A 19,045-nucleotide genomic window follows, 5' to 3' on the forward strand; every position below is an offset into this window, starting at 1 on the left:
GTCACGTGACTTAAGTCACAAATTTGAGGACTTGAGACTTGACTTGACTTGGACTTGACACTCATGACCTCACACTCCCCTTGGACTTGAGAAAAATCACGTTTTGTTTTACGGAATATTTACATTTTCCACTTTGCGATTTGTTTGTGAAACACGGAAAACAGTGGGTCCCTGATTTTGCGGACTTGCGCACAAACCTGGCAACCCACCAGAGATGGTTGAGGGTGGCTACAGCTATGGAAGGCGCTATTGCCAAAAATAATACAATTTAATAGTAAAATAATAAGATTTAATGCGTACTGGGCCCACTTTGAACACTGGTTATGATATGAGAGCTAACGTCAAGTTTAAAGCATTTTATAACTGGCTTTGAAAAGAAAATTCAACTTCAATATGTAGAATGGTAAATTTCTAATTATTTTGTTTAACTATGTTATAATAATTATAGGTCAACATTAACGTTCATTTTGGCTGATTTTATTCTCTCTGGTCTGTGTTAAATCATATAAATGCTTTGAAAGATACATTGTGTGTAGTAAATGTGGGATAGTGGCTTTTTAAAAGGTTGGACTTAAATAGAGTATGTGAAATGGCAAACTCCACATTTTCTTACCTCGGTGTCTGACTGTTGTAAATAATGTCCCAGGTTGACTGAAGTTATTTATAACATCTAATATAGGTTAGTTTGTTGCTTTTGGGGTTTTAACTAAAGATACTGATACAGTACAATGAAAATACTGTATGAGCAGATTTTTTCAAATCAACCTTTAAACTCCCAAATCATTGAATCAAAATGTGTTCACAAATTCAAGTTTTTAGCATATTTAAATGTGGGAAATCGTCATCATCTTCTATATGCAAATGACTTGACTTGTAACTTTCTTGAGACTTGAAGGTTAAGACTTGAGACTTGCTTATGACTTGCTGCCATCTCTGGGATAAACTGTCATTTACCAGAATCTGAACATTTATACAGTATACAGTCATAGACTGTATAGATAAAATGAACTTACATCTACTAGTTGCAAAATGAAAATGAAGTTTTTGTAACCAGGGCGTGGACATCACCTGCAAACAGGCACTTATTCTCATGTGTGACATACTTTATCCTCTATTTTTCAGGAAGTAGTGGCTCCTCTCGTATTAAAATGGAATTCCTATTATACCAGCAGAGAGTGTGTTTTCAGGCCACAGTATTTACAGCATATGCAGAAAATAGAGCAGATGCTAGAATGTTTGCAGGTAATTGGGAGCCGGTGCTTCATTATGACATTAACAGCACTTCTGCATCCACTGTGGCCCAAGTGTCAAGGTTAGTGTGTGTACTTGGCTCAGCTGTTGACCATCTTAATGCCCAGCATGCAGATTTAAGAGTGGTATTACTCGTCTCATCTCGACAACAAAGCAAATAAAGTTATTCCCCCACAGCTCTTTTTCAAAACCCCCCGTTTGCGTCACCTGTGTGTGTAGAGTAAGAAAAGGCACATTTCAACCTTTTTTAATACTCTTACAAAACTTACAAATAGTGGTTGCTTGTCCACAGTAATGGTGTTGATGTATTAGGGGTTGCCTTTGACTGTGTTTTGGGGAGGCTAACAAAGAGGGATGCACTCACACATGAAACGTATTTTCTTTCTCTTTTTTTTTAATCTGCATAATTTTCAGCCGCAGTGATTGTGCCGAGCAGAGGTCTTTTCAACATCAGCAAACCAGTGTAAAGAAAAAAAAATAAGACCCTCCGTTTGGGAGAGAAGTTCGTCTGTTAGTCGTTTCTTGTTTTAACCCCCCCCCCCCCCCTTTTCAAAAGTGGTAGTAAATGTTTTCAGTCCTCGTGTAATTAAGCGACGTTTCTGTTGGGGTCTGTCGTCATGGTAACGATATGACACAGGTTTAGCCATCAGAGAGGTCCCTCTGTTTTTAATGCATGCTGGTTGCACCTCATCTGCTGGATTGACTGAATGAGATACATCCGATTTTACTCCACAGGTTCAAACAAACGGTCTCACGTACAGATTCACAAAAGGATGATTCTAACGTTACAGTATGCAATTTAGTAAGATTGTACAGTTGCTCGCTGCAGTGCTAATGTAGGACAGACGAATTATGAGGGACATCTACAGTGGCTACTGTACCAGCAAGATTATCTCCACAGTTTTAACTTTGCCTGGCCCTTTCTGTCCGTAAGCAACCGGCAGAACTCGACACTATTCTCATATACACGCTTGTATACTAATAAGAATGATGCTGTATAATGGCTATGCATTTGGTGGTATAGCGTAAGTATTTGGGACATTGTATTTGATACTCTTCTTTAACTGTAAGGTCTCTTTCCCCTGCTCATGTTTTGTTTCTCTCTTCTTCTTTTTTTGTTTCTTTTTTTTTTTTTAAAGGCACTGTCTTCCCTCCTGATGCATTTCCCACGTGCTGTAAGAGAGAAACTGTGTGAAAAATAAACAAACTTGTGTTCATCCTTTCATGTTTCCTGCGTCATCTTTTTTTTAGTGCCTGCTGCTGCGGAAAATTGTCAAACTATGACTTTATAGTTTAGTATGTCGTCCAAAATGTGACAAAAATGTCAAAGTGTGGTTAAAGGTAGGTAAAAGTAAGACAGTCATCCAGGTGTGGCATCAGACAGTCCTTTCCTGCATGTTATTCCCCCTCTCTGCCTCCCCATTTCCTGTCTCTCTGCACTATACTATCAGTTAGGCATTAAAAGCCCAAAAAATGTATAAAAAAAGAAAGTCCTCCAAATTGTGACATAAAAGTCATAGTTTAGTATGTTGTCCAAAATATAACTAAAACATCATAGTATGTCATCCAAAAACTTATAGTATGGCACTTGTTCCAAACAGGCTTTGAACCCAGCTCTGATTTCTCAAAGGCGAGTGTACTAACCACTACACCAACGTTGTGCACCCATACAATGGTATGTTGTCCTAAATGACATCAAGACACCATAGTATAGTATGTCATCCAAAATCAGTCAAAAATGTCATAGTATAGTATGTCGTCCAAAATCACTCAAAAAAGTCATAGTATAGCATGTCGTCCAAAATCAGTCAAAAAAGTCATAGTATAGCATGTCGTCCAAAATCAGTCAAAAACGTCATAGTATAGTATGTCGTCCAAAATCACCCAAAAAAGTCATAGTATAGCATGTCGTCCAAAATCAGTCAAAAAGGTCATAGTATAGCATGTCTTCCAAAATCACTCAAAAGAGTCATAGTATAGTATGTCGTCCAAAATCACTCAAAAAAGTCATAGTATAGCATGTCGTCCAAAATCACTCAAAAAAGTCATAGTATAGCATGTCGTCCAAAATGTGTCAAAAACGTCATAGTATAGTAAGTCGTCCAAAATCAGTCAAAAAAGTCATAGTATAGTATGTCGTCCAAAATCAGTCAAAAAAGTCATAGTATAGTATGTCGTCCAAAATCACCTAAAAAAGTCATTGTATAGTATGTCGTCCAAAATCAGTCAAAAACGTCATAGTATAGTATGTCGTCCAAAATCACCCAAAAAAGTCATAGGATAGCATGTCGTCCAAAATCAGTCAAAAAAGTCATAGCATAGCATGTCGTCCAAAATCAGTCAAAAAAGTCATAGTATAGCATGTCGTCCAAAATGTGTCAAAAAAGTCATAGTATAGTATGTCGTCCAAAATCACTCAAAAAAGTCATAGTATTGTATGTCGTCCAAAATGTGTCAAAAACGTCATAGTATAGTATGTCGTCCAAAATGTGTCAAAAAAGTCAAAGTATAGCATGTCGTCCAAAATCAGTCAAAAAAGTCATAGCATAGCATGTCGTCCAAAATCAGTCAAAAAAGTCATAGTATAGTATGTCGTCCAAAATCAGTCAAAAATGTCATAGTATAGTATGTCGTTCAAAAAAGTCATAGTATAGTATGTCGTCCAAAATCACTCAAAAAAGTCATAGTATTGTATGTCGTCCAAAATGTGTCAAAAAAGTCATAGTATAGCATGTCGTCCAAAATGTGTCAAAAACGTCATAGTATAGTATGTCGTCCAAAATGTGTCAAAAAAGTCAAAGTATAGCATGTCGTCCAAAATGTGTCAAAAACGTCATAGTATAGTATGTCGTCCAAAATCACTCAAAAAAGTCATAGTATAGCATGTCGTCCAAAATGTGTCAAAAAAGTCATAGTATAGCATGTCGTCCAAAATGTGTCAAAAACGTCATAGTGTAGTAAGTCGTCCAAAATCAGTCAAAAAAGTCATAGTATAGTATGTCGTCCAAAATCAGTCAAAAAAGTAATAGTATAGTATGTCGTCCAAAATCACCTAAAAAAGTCATAGTATAGTATGTCGTCCAAAATCACCCAAAAAAGTCATAGGATAGTATGTCGTCCAAAATCAGTCAAAAAAGTCATAGCATAGCATGTCGTCCAAAATCAGTCAAAAAAGTCATAGTATAGCATGTCGTCCAAAATGTGTCAAAAAAGTCATAGTATAGTATGTCGTCCAAAATCAGTCAAAAACGTCATAGTATAGTATGTCGTTCAAAATCAGTCAAAAAAGTCATAGTATAGTATGTCGTCCAAAATCACTCAAAAAAGTCATAGTATTGTATGTCGTCCAAAATGTGTCAAAAAAGTCATAGTATAGCATGTCGTCCAAAATGTGTCAAAAACGTCATATTATAGTATGTCGTCCAAAATGTGTCAAAAAAGTCAAAGTATAGTATGTCGTCCAAAATTAGTCAAAAAAGTCATAGTATAGTATGTCGTCCAAAATCAGTCAAAAAAGTCATAGTATAGCACGTCGTCCAAAATCGGTCTAAAAAGTCATAGTATAGCATGTCGTCCAAAATCAGTCACAAAAGTCATTGTATAGCATGTCGTCCAAAATGTGTCAAAAACGTCATAGTATAGTATGTCGTCCAAAAAGTTATAGTATGGCACTTGTTCCAAACAGGTTTCGAACCTGGCTCTGTTTTCTCAAAGGCGAGTGTACTAACCACTACACCAACGTTGTGGACCCATAAAATGGTATGTTGTCCTAAATGACATTAAGACACCATAGTATAGCATGTCGTCCAAAATCAGTCAAAAACGTCATAGTATAGTATGTCGTCCAAAATGTGTCAAAAATGTCATAGTATAGTATGTCGTCCAAAATGAATCAAAAAAGTCATAGTATAGTATGTCGTCCAAAATCAGTCAAAAAAGTCATAGTATAGCACGTCGTCCAAAATCGGTCTAAAAAGTCATAGTATAGCATGTCGTCCAAAATCAGTCACAAAAGTCATTGTATAGCATGTCGTCCAAAATGTGTCAAAAACGTCATAGTATAGTATGTCGTCCAAAATCAGTCAAAAGAGTCATAGTATGGTATGTTGTCCAAAATCACCCATAAAAGTCATACTATAGTATGTCGTCCAAAAAGTTATAGTATGGCACTTGTTCCAAACAGGTTTCGAACCTGGCTCTGTTTTCTCAAAGGCGAGTGTACTAACCACTACACCAACGTTGTGGACCCATAAAATGGTATGTTGTCCTAAATGACATTAAGACACCATAGTATAGCATGTCGTCCAAAATCAGTCAAAAACGTCATAGTATAGTATGTCGTCCAAAATGTGTCAAAAAGGTCATAGTATAGTATGTCGTCCAAAATGAATCAAAAAAGTCATAGTATAGTATGTCGTCCAAAATCAGTCAAAAAAGTCATAGTATAGTATGTCGCCCAAAATCAGTCAAAAACGTCATAGTATAGTATGTCGTCCAAAATGTGTCAAAAAAGTCATAGTATAGCATGTCGTCCAAAATCAGTCAAAAAAGTCATAGTATAGCATGTCGTCCAAAATCAGTCAAAAAAGTCATAGTATAGCATGTCGTCCAAAATCACTCAAAAAAGTCATAGTATAGCATGTCGTCCAAAATCACTCAAAAAAGTCATAGTATAGCATGTCGTCCAAAATGTGTCAAAAACGTCATAGTATAGTATGTCGGCCAAAATCACTCAAAAAAGTCATAGTATAGCATGTCGTCCAAAATCAGTCAAAAACGTCATAGTATAGTATGTCGTCCAAAATCACCCAAAAAAGTCATAGGATAGCATGTCGTCCAAAATCAGTCAAAAAAGTCATAGCATAGCATGTCGTCCAAAATCAGTCAAAAAAGTCATAGTATAGCATGTCGTCCAAAATGTGTCAAAAAAGTCATAGTATAGTATGTCGTCCAAAATCACTCAAAAAAGTCATAGTATTGTATGTCGTCCAAAATGTGTCAAAAAAGTCATAGTATAGCATGTCGTCCAAAATGTGTCAAAAACGTCATAGTATAGTATGTAGTCCAAAATGTGTCAAAAAAGTCAAAGTATAGCATGTCGTCCAAAATCAGTCAAAAAAGTCATAGCATAGCATGTCGTCCAAAATCAGTCAAAAAAGTCATAGTATAGTATGTCGTCCAAAATCAGTCAAAAATGTCATAGTATAGCATGTCGTCCAAAATCAGTTAAAAAAGTCATGGTATAGCATGTCGTCTAAAATCACTCAAAAAAATCATAGTGTAGTATGTCGTCCAAAATGTGTCAAAAATGTCATAGTATAGTATGTCGTCCAAAATGAGTCAAAAAAGTCATAGTATAGTATGTCGTCCAAAATTAGTCAAAAAAGTCATAGTATAGTATGTCGTCCAAAATCAGTCAAAAAAGTCATAGTATAGCATGTCGTCCAAAATCAGTCAAAAACGTCATAGTATAGTATGTCGTCCAAAATCAGTCAAAAAAGTCATAGTATAGCATGTCGTCCAAAATCAGTCAAAAAAGTCATAGTATAGTATGTCGTCCAAAATGTGACAAAAAAGTCATAGGTTAGTATGTCGTCCAAAATATGACAAAAAAGTCATAGGTTAGTATGTCGTCCAAAATCAGTCAAAAAAGTCGTAGGTTAGTATGTCGTCCAAAATGTGACAAAAAAGTCATAGTATAGTATGTCGTCCAAAATCAGTCAAAAAAGTCATAGTATAGTATGTCGCCCAAAATCAGTCAAAAACATCATAGTATAGTATGTCGTCCAAAATGTGTCAAAAAAGTCATAGTATAGCATGTCGTCCAAAATCAGTCAAAAAAGTCATAGTATAGCATGTCGTCCAAAATGTGTCAAAAACGTCATAGTATAGCATGTCGTCCAAAATCACTCAAAAAAGTCATAGTATATAGCATGTCGTCCAAAATCACTCAAAAAAGTCATAGTATAGCATGTCGTCCAAAATCAGTCAAAAAAGTCATAGTATAGCATGTCGTCCAAAATCAGTCAAAAACGTCATAGTATAGTATGTCGTCCAAAATCACCCAAAAAAGTCATAGGATAGCATGTCGTCCAAAATCACTCAAAAGAGTCATAGTATAGTATGTCGTCCAAAATCAGTCAAAAAAGTCATAGTATAGCATGTCATCCAAAATCAGTCAAAAAAGTCATAGTATAGCATGTCGTCCAAAAAGTGTCAAAAATGTCATAGTATTGTATGTCGTCCAAAATCACTCAAAAAAGTCATAGTATAGCATGTCGTCCAAAATCACTCAAAAAAGTCATAGTATAGCATGTCGTCCAAAATGTGTCAAAAACGTCATAGTATAGTAAGTCGTCCAAAATCAGTCAAAAAAGTCATAGTATAGTATGTCGTCCAAAATCAGTCAAAAAAGTCATAGTATAGTATGTCGTCCAAAATCACCTAAAAAAGTCATTGTATAGTATGTCGTCCAAAATCAGTCAAAAACGTCATAGTATAGTATGTCGTCCAAAATCACCCAAAAAAGTCATAGGATAGCATGTCGTCCAAAATCAGTCAAAAAAGTCATAGCATAGCATGTCGTCCAAAATCAGTCAAAAAAGTCATAGTATAGCATGTCGTCCAAAATGTGTCAAAAAAGTCATAGTATAGTATGTCGTCCAAAATCACTCAAAAAAGTCATAGTATTGTATGTCGTCCAAAATGTGTCAAAAAAGTCATAGTATAGCATGTCGTCCAAAATGTGTCAAAAACGTCATAGTATAGTATGTCGTCCAAAATGTGTCAAAAAAGTCAAAGTATAGCATGTCGTCCAAAATCAGTCAAAAAAGTCATAGCATAGCATGTCGTCCAAAATCAGTCAAAAAAGTCATAGTATAGTATGTTGTCCAAAATCAGTCAAAAATGTCATAGTATAGTATGTCGTCCAAAATCACTCAAAAAAGTCATAGTATTGTATGTCGTCCAAAATGTGTCAAAAAAGTCATAGTATAGCATGTCGTCCAAAATGTGTCAAAAACGTCATAGTATAGTATGTCGTCCAAAAAGTTATAGTATGGCACTTGTTCCAAACAGGTTTCGAACCTGGCTCTGTTTTCTCAAAGGCGAGTGTACTAACCACTACACCAACGTTGTGGACCCATAAAATGGTATGTTGTCCTAAATGACATTAAGACACCATAGTATAGCATGTCGTCCAAAATCACCTAAAAAAGTCATAGTATAGTATGTCGTCCAAAATCACCCAAAAAAGTCATAGGATAGTATGTCGTCCAAAATCAGTCAAAAAAGTCATAGCATAGCATGTCGTCCAAAATCAGTCAAAAAAGTCATAGTATAGCATGTCGTCCAAAATGTGTCAAAAAAGTCATAGTATATAGTATGTCGTCCAAAATCAGTCAAAAACGTCATAGTATAGCATGTCGTCCAAAATGTGTCAAAAACGTCATAATATAGTATGTCGTCCAAAAAGTTATAGTATGGCACTTGTTCCAAACAGGTTTCGAACCTGGCTCTGTTTTCTCAAAGGCGAGTGTACTAACCACTACACCAACGTTGTGGACCCATAAAATGGTATGTTGTCCTAAATGACATTAAGACACCATAGTATAGCATGTCGTCCAAAATCACTCAAAAAAGTCATAGTATAGCATGTCGTCCAAAATGTGTCAAAAACGTCATAGTATAGTAAGTCGTCCAAAATCAGTCAAAAAAGTCATAGTATAGTATGTCGTCCAAAATCAGTCAAAAAAGTCATAGTATAGTATGTCGTCCAAAATCACCTAAAAAAGTCATTGTATAGTATGTCGTCCAAAATCAGTCAAAAACGTCATAGTATAGTATGTCGTCCAAAATCACCCAAAAAAGTCATAGGATAGCATGTCGTCCAAAATCAGTCAAAAAAGTCATAGCATAGCATGTCGTCCAAAATGTGTCAAAAAAGTCATAGTATAGTATGTCGTCCAAAATCACTCAAAAAAGTCATAGTATTGTATGTCGTCCAAAATGTGTCAAAAAAGTCATAGTATAGCATGTCGTCCAAAATGTGTCAAAAACGTCATAGTATAGTATGTCGTCCAAAATGTGTCAAAAAAGTCAAAGTATAGCATGTCGTCCAAAATCAGTCAAAAAAGTCATAGCATAGCATGTCGTCCAAAATCAGTCAAAAAAGTCATAGTATAGTATGTCGTCCAAAATCAGTCAAAAATGTCATAGTATAGTATGTCGTCCAAAATCACTCAAAAAAGTCATAGCATAGCATGTCGTCCAAAATCAGTCAAAAAAGTCATAGTATAGTATGTCGTCCAAAATGTGTCAAAAACGTCATAGTATAGTATGTCGTCCAAAATGTGTCAAAAAAGTCAAAGTATAGCATGTCGTCCAAAATCAGTCAAAAAAGTCATAGCATAGCATGTCGTCCAAAATCAGTCAAAAAAGTCATAGTATAGTATGTCGTCCAAAATCAGTCAAAAATGTCATAGTATAGTATGTCGTCCAAAATCACTCAAAAAAGTCATAGTATTGTATGTCGTCCAAAATGTGTCAAAAAAGTCATAGTATAGCATGTCGTCCAAAATGTGTCAAAAACGTCATAGTATAGTATGTCGTCCAAAATGTGTCAAAAAAGTCAAAGTATAGCATGTCGTCCAAAATGTGTCAAAAACGTCATAGTATAGTATGTCGTCCAAAATCACTCAAAAAAGTCATAGTATAGCATGTCGTCCAAAATGTGTCAAAAAAGTCATAGTATAGCATGTCGTCCAAAATGTGTCAAAAACGTCATAGTGTAGTAAGTCGTCCAAAATCAGTCAAAAAAGTCATAGTATAGTATGTCGTCCAAAATCAGTCAAAAAAGTAATAGTATAGTATGTCGTCCAAAATCACCTAAAAAAGTCATAGTATAGTATGTCGTCCAAAATCACCCAAAAAAGTCATAGGATAGTATGTCGTCCAAAATCAGTCAAAAAAGTCATAGCATAGCATGTAGTCCAAAATCAGTCAAAAAAGTCATAGTATAGCATGTCGTCCAAAATGTGTCAAAAAAGTCATAGTATATAGTATGTCGTCCAAAATCAGTCAAAAACGTCATAGTATAGCATGTCGTCCAAAATGTGTCAAAAACGTCATAATATAGTAAGTCGTCCAAAAAGTTATAGTATGGCACTTGTTCCAAACAGGTTTCGAACCTGGCTCTGTTTTCTCAAAGGCGAGTGTACTAACCACTACACCAACGTTGTGGACCCATAAAATGGTATGTTGTCCTAAATGACATTAAGACACCATAGTATAGCATGTCGTCCAAAATCAGTCAAAAACGTCATAGTATAGTATGTCGTCCAAAATGTGTCAAAAATGTCATAGTATAGTATGTCGTCCAAAATGAATCAAAAAAGTCATAGTATAGTATGTCGTCCAAAATCAGTCAAAAAAGTCATAGTATAGCACGCCGTCCAAAATCGGTCTAAAAAGTCATAGTATAGCATGTCGTCCAAAATCAGTCACAAAAGTCATTGTATAGCATGTCGTCCAAAATGTGTCAAAAACGTCATAGTATAGTATGTCGTCCAAAATCAGTCAAAAGAGTCATAGTATGGTATGTTGTCCAAAATCACCCATTAAAGTCATACTATAGTATGTCGTCCAAAAAGTTATAGTATGGCACTTGTTCCAAACAGGTTTCGAACCTGGCTCTGTTTTCTCAAAGGCGAGTGTACTAACCACTACACCAACGTTGTGGACCCACAAAATGGTATGTTGTCCTAAATGACATTAAGACACCATAGTATAGCATGTCGTCCAAAATCAGTCAAAAACGTCATAGTATAGTATGTCGTCCAAAATGTGTCAAAATGGTCATAGTATAGTATGTCGTCCAAAATGAATCAAAAAAGTCATAGTATAGTATGTCGTCCAAAATCAGTCAAAAAAGTCATAGTATAGTATGTCGCCCAAAATCAGTCAAAAACGTCATAGTATAGTATGTCGTCCAAAATGTGTCAAAAAAGTCATAGTATAGCATGTCGTCCAAAATCAGTCAAAAAAGTCATAGTATAGCATGTCGTCCAAAATGTGTCAAAAACGTCATAGTATAGCATGTCGTCCAAAATCACTCAAAAAAGTCATAGTATAGCATGTCGTCCAAAATCACTCAAAAAAGTCATAGTATAGCATGTCGTCCAAAATGTGTCAAAAACGTCATAGTATAGTATGTCGTCCAAAATCACTCAGAAAAGTCATAGTATAGCATGTCGTCCAAAATCAGTCAAAAACGTCATAGTATAGTATGTCGTCCAAAATCACCCAAAAAAGTCATAGGATAGCATGTCGTCCAAAATCAGTCAAAAAAGTCATAGCATAGCATGTCGTCCAAAATCAGTCAAAAACGTCATAGTATAGTATGTCGTCCAAAATGTGTCAAAAAGGTCATAGTATAGTATGTCGTCCAAAATGAATCAAAAAAGTCATAGTATAGTATGTCGTCCAAAATCAGTCAAAAAAGTCATAGTATAGTATGTCGCCCAAAATCAGTCAAAAACGTCAAAGTATAGCATGTCGTCCAAAATGTGTCAAAAAAGTCATAGTATAGCATGTCGTCCAAAATCAGTCAAAAAAGTCATAGTATAGCATGTCGTCCAAAATGTGTCAAAAACGTCATAGTATAGCATGTCGTCCAAAATCACTCAAAAAAGTCATAGTATAGCATGTCGTCCAAAATCACTCAAAAAAGTCATAGTATAGCATGTCGTCCAAAATGTGTCAAAAACGTCATAGTATAGTATGTCGGCCAAAATCACTCAAAAAAGTCATAGTATAGCATGTCGTCCAAAATCAGTCAAAAACGTCATAGTATAGTATGTCGTCCAAAATCACCCAAAAAAGTCATAGGATAGCATGTCGTCCAAAATCAGTCAAAAAAGTCATAGCATAGCATGTCGTCCAAAATCAGTCAAAAAAGTCATAGTATAGCATGTCGTCCAAAATGTGTCAAAAAAGTCATAGTATAGTATGTCGTCCAAAATCACTCAAAAAAGTCATAGTATTGTATGTCGTCCAAAATGTGTCAAAAAAGTCATAGTATAGCATGTCGTCCAAAATGTGTCAAAAACGTCATAGTATAGTATGTCGTCCAAAATGTGTCAAAAAAGTCAAAGTATAGCATGTCGTCCAAAATCAGTCAAAAAAGTCATAGCATAGCATGTCGTTCAAAATCAGTCAAAAAAGTCATAGTATAGTATGTCGTCCAAAATCAGTCAAAAATGTCATAGTATAGCATGTCGTCCAAAATCAGTCAAAAAAGTCATGGTATAGTATGTCGTCCAAAATCAGTCAAAAAAGTCATAGTATAGCATGTCATCCAAAATCAGTCAAAAAAGTCATAGTATAGCATGTCGTCCAAAAAGTGTCAAAAATGTCATAGTATAGTATGTCGTCCAAAATCACCCAAAAAAGTCATAGTATAGCATGTCGTCTAAAATCACTCAAAAAAATCATAGTATAGTATGTCGTCCAAAATGTGTCAAAAATGTCATAGTATAGTATGTCGTCCAAAATGAGTCAAAAAAGTCATAGTATAGTATGTCGTCCAAAATTAGTCAAAAAAGTCATAGTATAGTATGTCGTCCAAAATCAGTCAAAAAAGTCATAGTATAGCATGTCGTCCAAAATCAGTCAAAAACGTCATAGTATAGTATGTCGTCCAAAATCAGTCAAAAAAGTCATAGTATAGCATGTCGTCCAAAATCAGTCAAAAAAGTCATAGTATAGTATGTCGTCCAAAATGTGACAAAAAAGTCATAGGTTAGTATGTCGTCCAAAATATGACAAAAAAGTCATAGGTTAGTATGTCGTCCAAAATCAGTCAAAAAAGTCGTAGGTTAGTATGTCGTCCAAAATGTGACAAAAAAGTCATAGTATAGTATGTCGTCCAAAATCAGTCAAAAAAGTCATAGTATAGTATGTCGCCCAAAATCAGTCAAAAACATCATAGTATAGTATGTCGTCCAAAATGTGTCAAAAAAGTCATAGTATAGCATGTCGTCCAAAATCAGTCAAAAAAGTCATAGTATAGCATGTCGTCCAAAATGTGTCAAAAACGTCATAGTATAGCATGTCGTCCAAAATCACTCAAAAAAGTCATAGTATATAGCATGTCGTCCAAAATCACTCAAAAAAGTCATAGTATAGCATGTAGTCCAAAATGGGTCAAAAACGTCAGTATAGTATGTCGTCCAAAATCACTCAAAAAAGTCATAGTATAGCATGTCGTCCAAAATCAGTCAAAAAAGTCATAGTATAGCATGTCGTCCAAAATCAGTCAAAAACGTCATAGTATAGTATGTCGTCCAAAATCACCCAAAAAAGTCATAGTATAGCATGTCGTCCAAAATCAGTCAAAAAAGTCATAGTATAGAATGTCGTCCAAAATCACTCAAAAAAGTCATAGTATAGCATGTCGTCCAAAATGTGTCAAAAACGTCATAGTATAGTATGTCGTCCAAAATGTGTCAAAAAAGTCATAGAATAGCATGTCGTCCAAAATGTGTCAAAAACGTCATAGTATAGTATGTCGTCCAAAATCAGTCAAAAAAGTCATAGTATAGCATGTCGTCCAAAATCACTCAAAAAAGTCATAGTATAGCATGTCGTCCAAAATGTGTCAAAAATGTCATAGTATAGTAAGTCGTCCAAAATCAGTCAAAAAAGTCATAGTATAGCACGTCGTCCAAAATCGGTCTAAAAAGTCATAGTATAGCATGTCGTCCAAAATCAGTCACAAAAGTCATTGTATAGCATGTCGTCCAAAATCAGTCAAAAAAGTCATAGTATAGTATGTCGTCCAAAATCACCTAAAAAAGTCATAGTATAGTATGTCGTCCAAAATCAGTCAAAAACGTCATAGTATAGTATGTCGTCCAAAATCACCCAAAAAAGTCATAGGATAGTATGTCGTCCAAAATCAGTCAAAAAAGTCATAGCATAGCATGTCGTCCAAAATCAGTCAAAAAAGTCATAGTATAGCATGTCGTCCAAAATCAGTCAAAAAAGTCATAGTATAGCATGTCGTCCAAAATGTGTCAAAAAAGTCATAGTATAGTATGTCGTCCAAAATCAGTCAAAAACGTCATAGTATATAGTATGTCGTTCAAAATCAGTCAAAAAAGTCATAGTATAGTATGTCGTCCAAAATCACTCAAAAAAGTCATAGTATTGTCAGTCAGTCATCATCTACCGCTTTATCCTCTGCCAGAGGGTCGCGGGGGGTGCTGTGCCAATCTCAGCTACATCGGGCGATAGGCGGGGTACACCCTGGACAGTTCGCCAGACCATCGCAGGGCCACACGCAGATAGAGACAAACAACCATTCACTCTCACACTCACTCCTATGGTCAATTTGGAGTGTCCAATTTACCTATCCCCACATTGCATGTTTTTGGACTGTGGGAGGAAGCCGGAGTACCCGGAGAGAACCCACGCACACACAGGGAGAACATGCAAACTCCATGCAGAAAGGCCCTTGTTCCAACCGGGGCTTGAACCCGGGTCTTCTCGCTGCAAGGCGAGAGTGCTAACCACTACAGCACTGTGTGGCCCCGTCATAGTATTGTATGTCGTCCAAAATGTGTCAAAAAAGTCATAGTATAGCATGTCGTCCAAAATGTGTCAAAAACGTCATAGTATAGTATGTCGTCCAAAATGTGTCAAAAAAGTCAAAGTATAGTATGTCGGCCAAAATTAGTCAAAAAAGTCATAGTATAGTATGTCGTCCAAAATCAGTCAAAAAAGTCATAGTATAGCACGTCGTCCAAAATCGGTCAAAAAAGTCATAGTATAGCATGTCGTCCAAAATCAGTCACAAAAGTCATAGTATAGCATGTCGTCCAAAATGTGTCAAAAACGTCATAGTATAGTATGTCGTCCAAAATCAGTCAAAAGAGTCATAGTATGGTATGTCGTCCAAAATCACCCATAAAAGTCATACTATAGTATGTCGTCCAAAAAGTTATAGTATGGCACTTGTTCCAAACAGGTTTCGAACCTGGCTCTGTTTTCTCAAAGGCGGGGGTACTAACCACTACACCAACGTCGTGGCCCCATAAAATGGTATGTTGTCCTAAATGACATTAAGACACCATAGTATAGCATGTCGTCCAAAATCAGTCAAAAACGTCATAGTATAGTATGTCGTCCAAAATCACCCAAAAAAGTCATAGTATAGCATGTCGTCCAAAATCACTCAAAAAAGTCATAGTATAGTATGTTGTCCAAAATGTGTCAAAAACGTCATAGTATAGTATGTCGTCCAAAATCAGTCAAAAAAGTCATAGTATAGCATGTCGTCCAAAATCAGTCAAAAACGTCATAGTATAGTATGTCGTCCAAAATCACCCAAAAAAGTCATAGTATAGCATGTCATCCAAAATCAGTCAAAAAAGTCATAGTATAGTATGTCGTCCAAAATCAGTCAAAAAAGTCATAGTATAGTATGTCGTCCAAAATCAGTCAAAAAGTCATAGTATAGTATGTCGTCCAAAATGTGTCAAAAAAGTCATAGTATAGCAGGTCGTCCAAAATCGGTCAAAAAAGTCATCGTATAGCATGTCGTCCAAAATCAGTCACAAAAGTCATAGTATAGTATGTCATCCAAAATCAGTCAAAAAAGTCATAGTATAGTATGTCGTCCAAAATCAGTCAAAAAAGTCATAGTATAGTATGTCGTCCAAAATCACCCAAAAAAGTCATAGTATAGCATGTCGTCCAAAATCACTCAAAAGAGTCATAGTATAGTATGTCGTCCAAAATCAGTCAAAAGAGTCATAGTATGGTATGTCGTCAAAAATCACCCATAAAAGTCATACTATAGTATGTCGTCCAAAATATAACTAAAACATCACAGTATGTCATCCAAAAAGTTATAGTATGGCACTTGTTCCAAACAGGTATCGAACCTCGCTCTGTTTTCTCAAAGGCGAGTGTACTAACCACTACACCAACGTTGTAGACCCATGAAATGGTATGTTGTCCTAAATGACATTAAGACACCATAGTATAGCATGTCGTCCAAAATCAGTCAAAAACGTCATAGTATAGTATGTCGTCCAAAATCACCCAAAAAAGTCATAGTATAGTATGTCGTCCAAAATGTGTCAGAAAAGTCATAGTATAGTATGTCGTCCAAAATGAGTCAAAAAAGTCATAGTATAGTATGTCGTCCAAAATGTGTCAAAAAAGTCATAGTATAGTATGTCGTCCAAAATCAGTCAAAAAGTCATAGTATAGTATGTCGTCCAAAATGTGTCAAAAAAGTCATAGTATAGCATGTCGTCCAAAACCAGTCAAAAAAAGTCATAGTACAGTATGTCGTCCAAAATCAGTCAAAAGTCATAGCATAGTATGTCCTCCAAAATTAGTCAAAAACTTCGTAGTATAATATGTCCTCCAGAAAATTATAGTATGGCACTTGTTCCAATCAGGGTTCGATCCCGGCTCTGTTTTATCAAAGGCGAGTGTACTAACCACTACACCAACGTTGTGGACCCATACTATAGTATGTTGTCCTAAATGACATCAAGACATCATACAATAGTATGTCGTTTAAAATCAGTCAAAAAAGTCATAGTATAGCATGTCTTCCAAAATCAGTCAGAAACGTCATAGTATAGTATGTTGTCCAAAATCACTCAAAAAAGTCATAGTATAGTATGTCGTCCAAAATCAGTGAAAAACGTCATAGTATAGTATGTCGTCCAAAATCACCCAAAAAAGTCATACTATAGTATGTCGTCCAAAATCAGTCCATAACGTCGTAGTATATAGCATGTCGTCCAAAATCAGCCAAAAAAGTCATACTATAGTATGTAGTCCAAAATCAGTCAAAAACGTTGTAGTATATAGTATGTCGTCCAAAATCAGTCAAAAAAGTCATAGTATAGTATGTCGTCCAAAATCAGTCAAAAAAGTCATAGTATAGTATGTCGTCCAAAATCAGTCAAAAAAGTCATAGTATAGTATGTCGTCCAAAATGTGTCAAAAATGTCATAGTATAGTATGTCGTCCAAAATCAGTCAAAAAAGTCATAGTATATTATGTCGTCCAAAATCAGTCAAAAAAGTCATAGTATAGTATGTCGTCCAAAATGTGTCAAAAATGTCATAGTATAGTATGTCGTCCAAAATCAGTCAAAAAAGTCATAGTATAGTATGTCGTCCAAAATGAGTCAAAAAAGTCATAGTATAGTATGTCGTCCAAAATGTGTCAAAAAAGTCATAGTATAGTATGTCGTCCAAAATCAGTCAAAAACGTCATAGTATAGTATGTCGTCCAAAATCACCCAAAAAAGACATACTATAGTATGTAGTCCAAAATCAGTCAATAACGTCGTAGTATATAGCATGTCGTCCAAAATCAGTCAAAAAAGTCATAGTATAGTATGTCGTCCAAAATGTGTCAAAAAAGTCATAGTATAGCATGTCGTCCAAAATCAGTCAAAAAAGTCATAGTATAGCATGTCGTCCAAAATGTGTAAAAAAAAGTCATAGTATAGTATGTCGTCCAAAATGTGTCAAAAAAGTCATTGTATAGTATGTGTCCAAAATCACCCAAAAAAGTCATAGGATAGTATGTCGTCCAAAATCAGTCAAAAAAGTCATAGCATAGCATGTCGTCCAAAATCAGTCAAAAAAGTCATAGTATAGCATGTCGTCCAAAATCAGTCAAAAAAGTCATAGTATAGCATGTCGTCCAAAATGTGTAAAAAAAAGTCATAGTATAGTATGTCGTCCAAAATGTGTCAAAAAAGTCATTGTATAGTATGTCGACCAAAATCAGTCAAAAACGTCATAGTATAGCATGTCGTCCAATATCACTCAAAAAAGTCATAGTATAGTATGTCGTCCAAAATGTGTCAAAAAAGTCATAGTATAGTATGTCGTCCAAAATCAGTCAAAAAAGTCATAGTATAGTATGTCGTCCAAAATGTGTCAAAAATGTCATAGTATAGTATGTCGTCCAAAATCAGTCAAAAAAGTCATAGTATATTATGTCGTCCAAAATCAGTCAAAAAAGTCATAGTATAGTATGTCGTCCAAAATGTGTCAAAAATGTCATAGTATAGTATGTCGTCCAAAATCAGTCAAAAAAGTCATAGTATAGTATGTCGTCCAAAATGAGTCAAAAAAGTCATAGTATAGTATGTCGTCCAAAATGTGTCAAAAAAGTCATGGTATAGTATGTCGTCCAAAATCAGTCAAAAACGTCATAGTATAGTATGTCGTCCAAAATCACCCAAAAAAGACATACTATAGTATGTAGTCCAAAATCAGTCAATAACGTCGTAGTATATGGCATGTCGTCCAAAATCAGTCAAAAAAGTCATAGTATAGTATGTCGTCCAAAATGTGTCAAAAAAGTCAAAGTATAGCATGTCGTCCAAAATCAGTCAAAAAAGTCATAGTATAGCATGTTGTCCAAAATGTGTAAAAAAAAGTCATAGTATAGTATGTCGTCCAAAATGTGTCAAAAAAGTCATTGTATAGTATGTGTCCAAAATCACCCAAAAAAGTCATAGGATAGTATGTCGTCCAAAATCAGTCAAAAAAGTCATAGCATAGCATGTCGTCCAAAATCAGTCAAAAAAGTCATAGTATAGCATGTCGTCCAAAATCAGTCAAAAAAGTCATAGTATAGCATGTCGTCCAAAATGTGTAAAAAAAAGTCATAGTATAGTATGTCGTCCAAAATGTGTCAAAAACGTCATAGTATAGCATGTCGTCCAAAGTCAGTCAAAAAAGTCATA

Source organism: Solea solea, chromosome 9, assembly GCF_958295425.1.
Source record: "Solea solea chromosome 9, fSolSol10.1, whole genome shotgun sequence".
NCBI classification, from domain to species: domain Eukaryota; kingdom Metazoa; phylum Chordata; class Actinopteri; order Pleuronectiformes; family Soleidae; genus Solea; species Solea solea.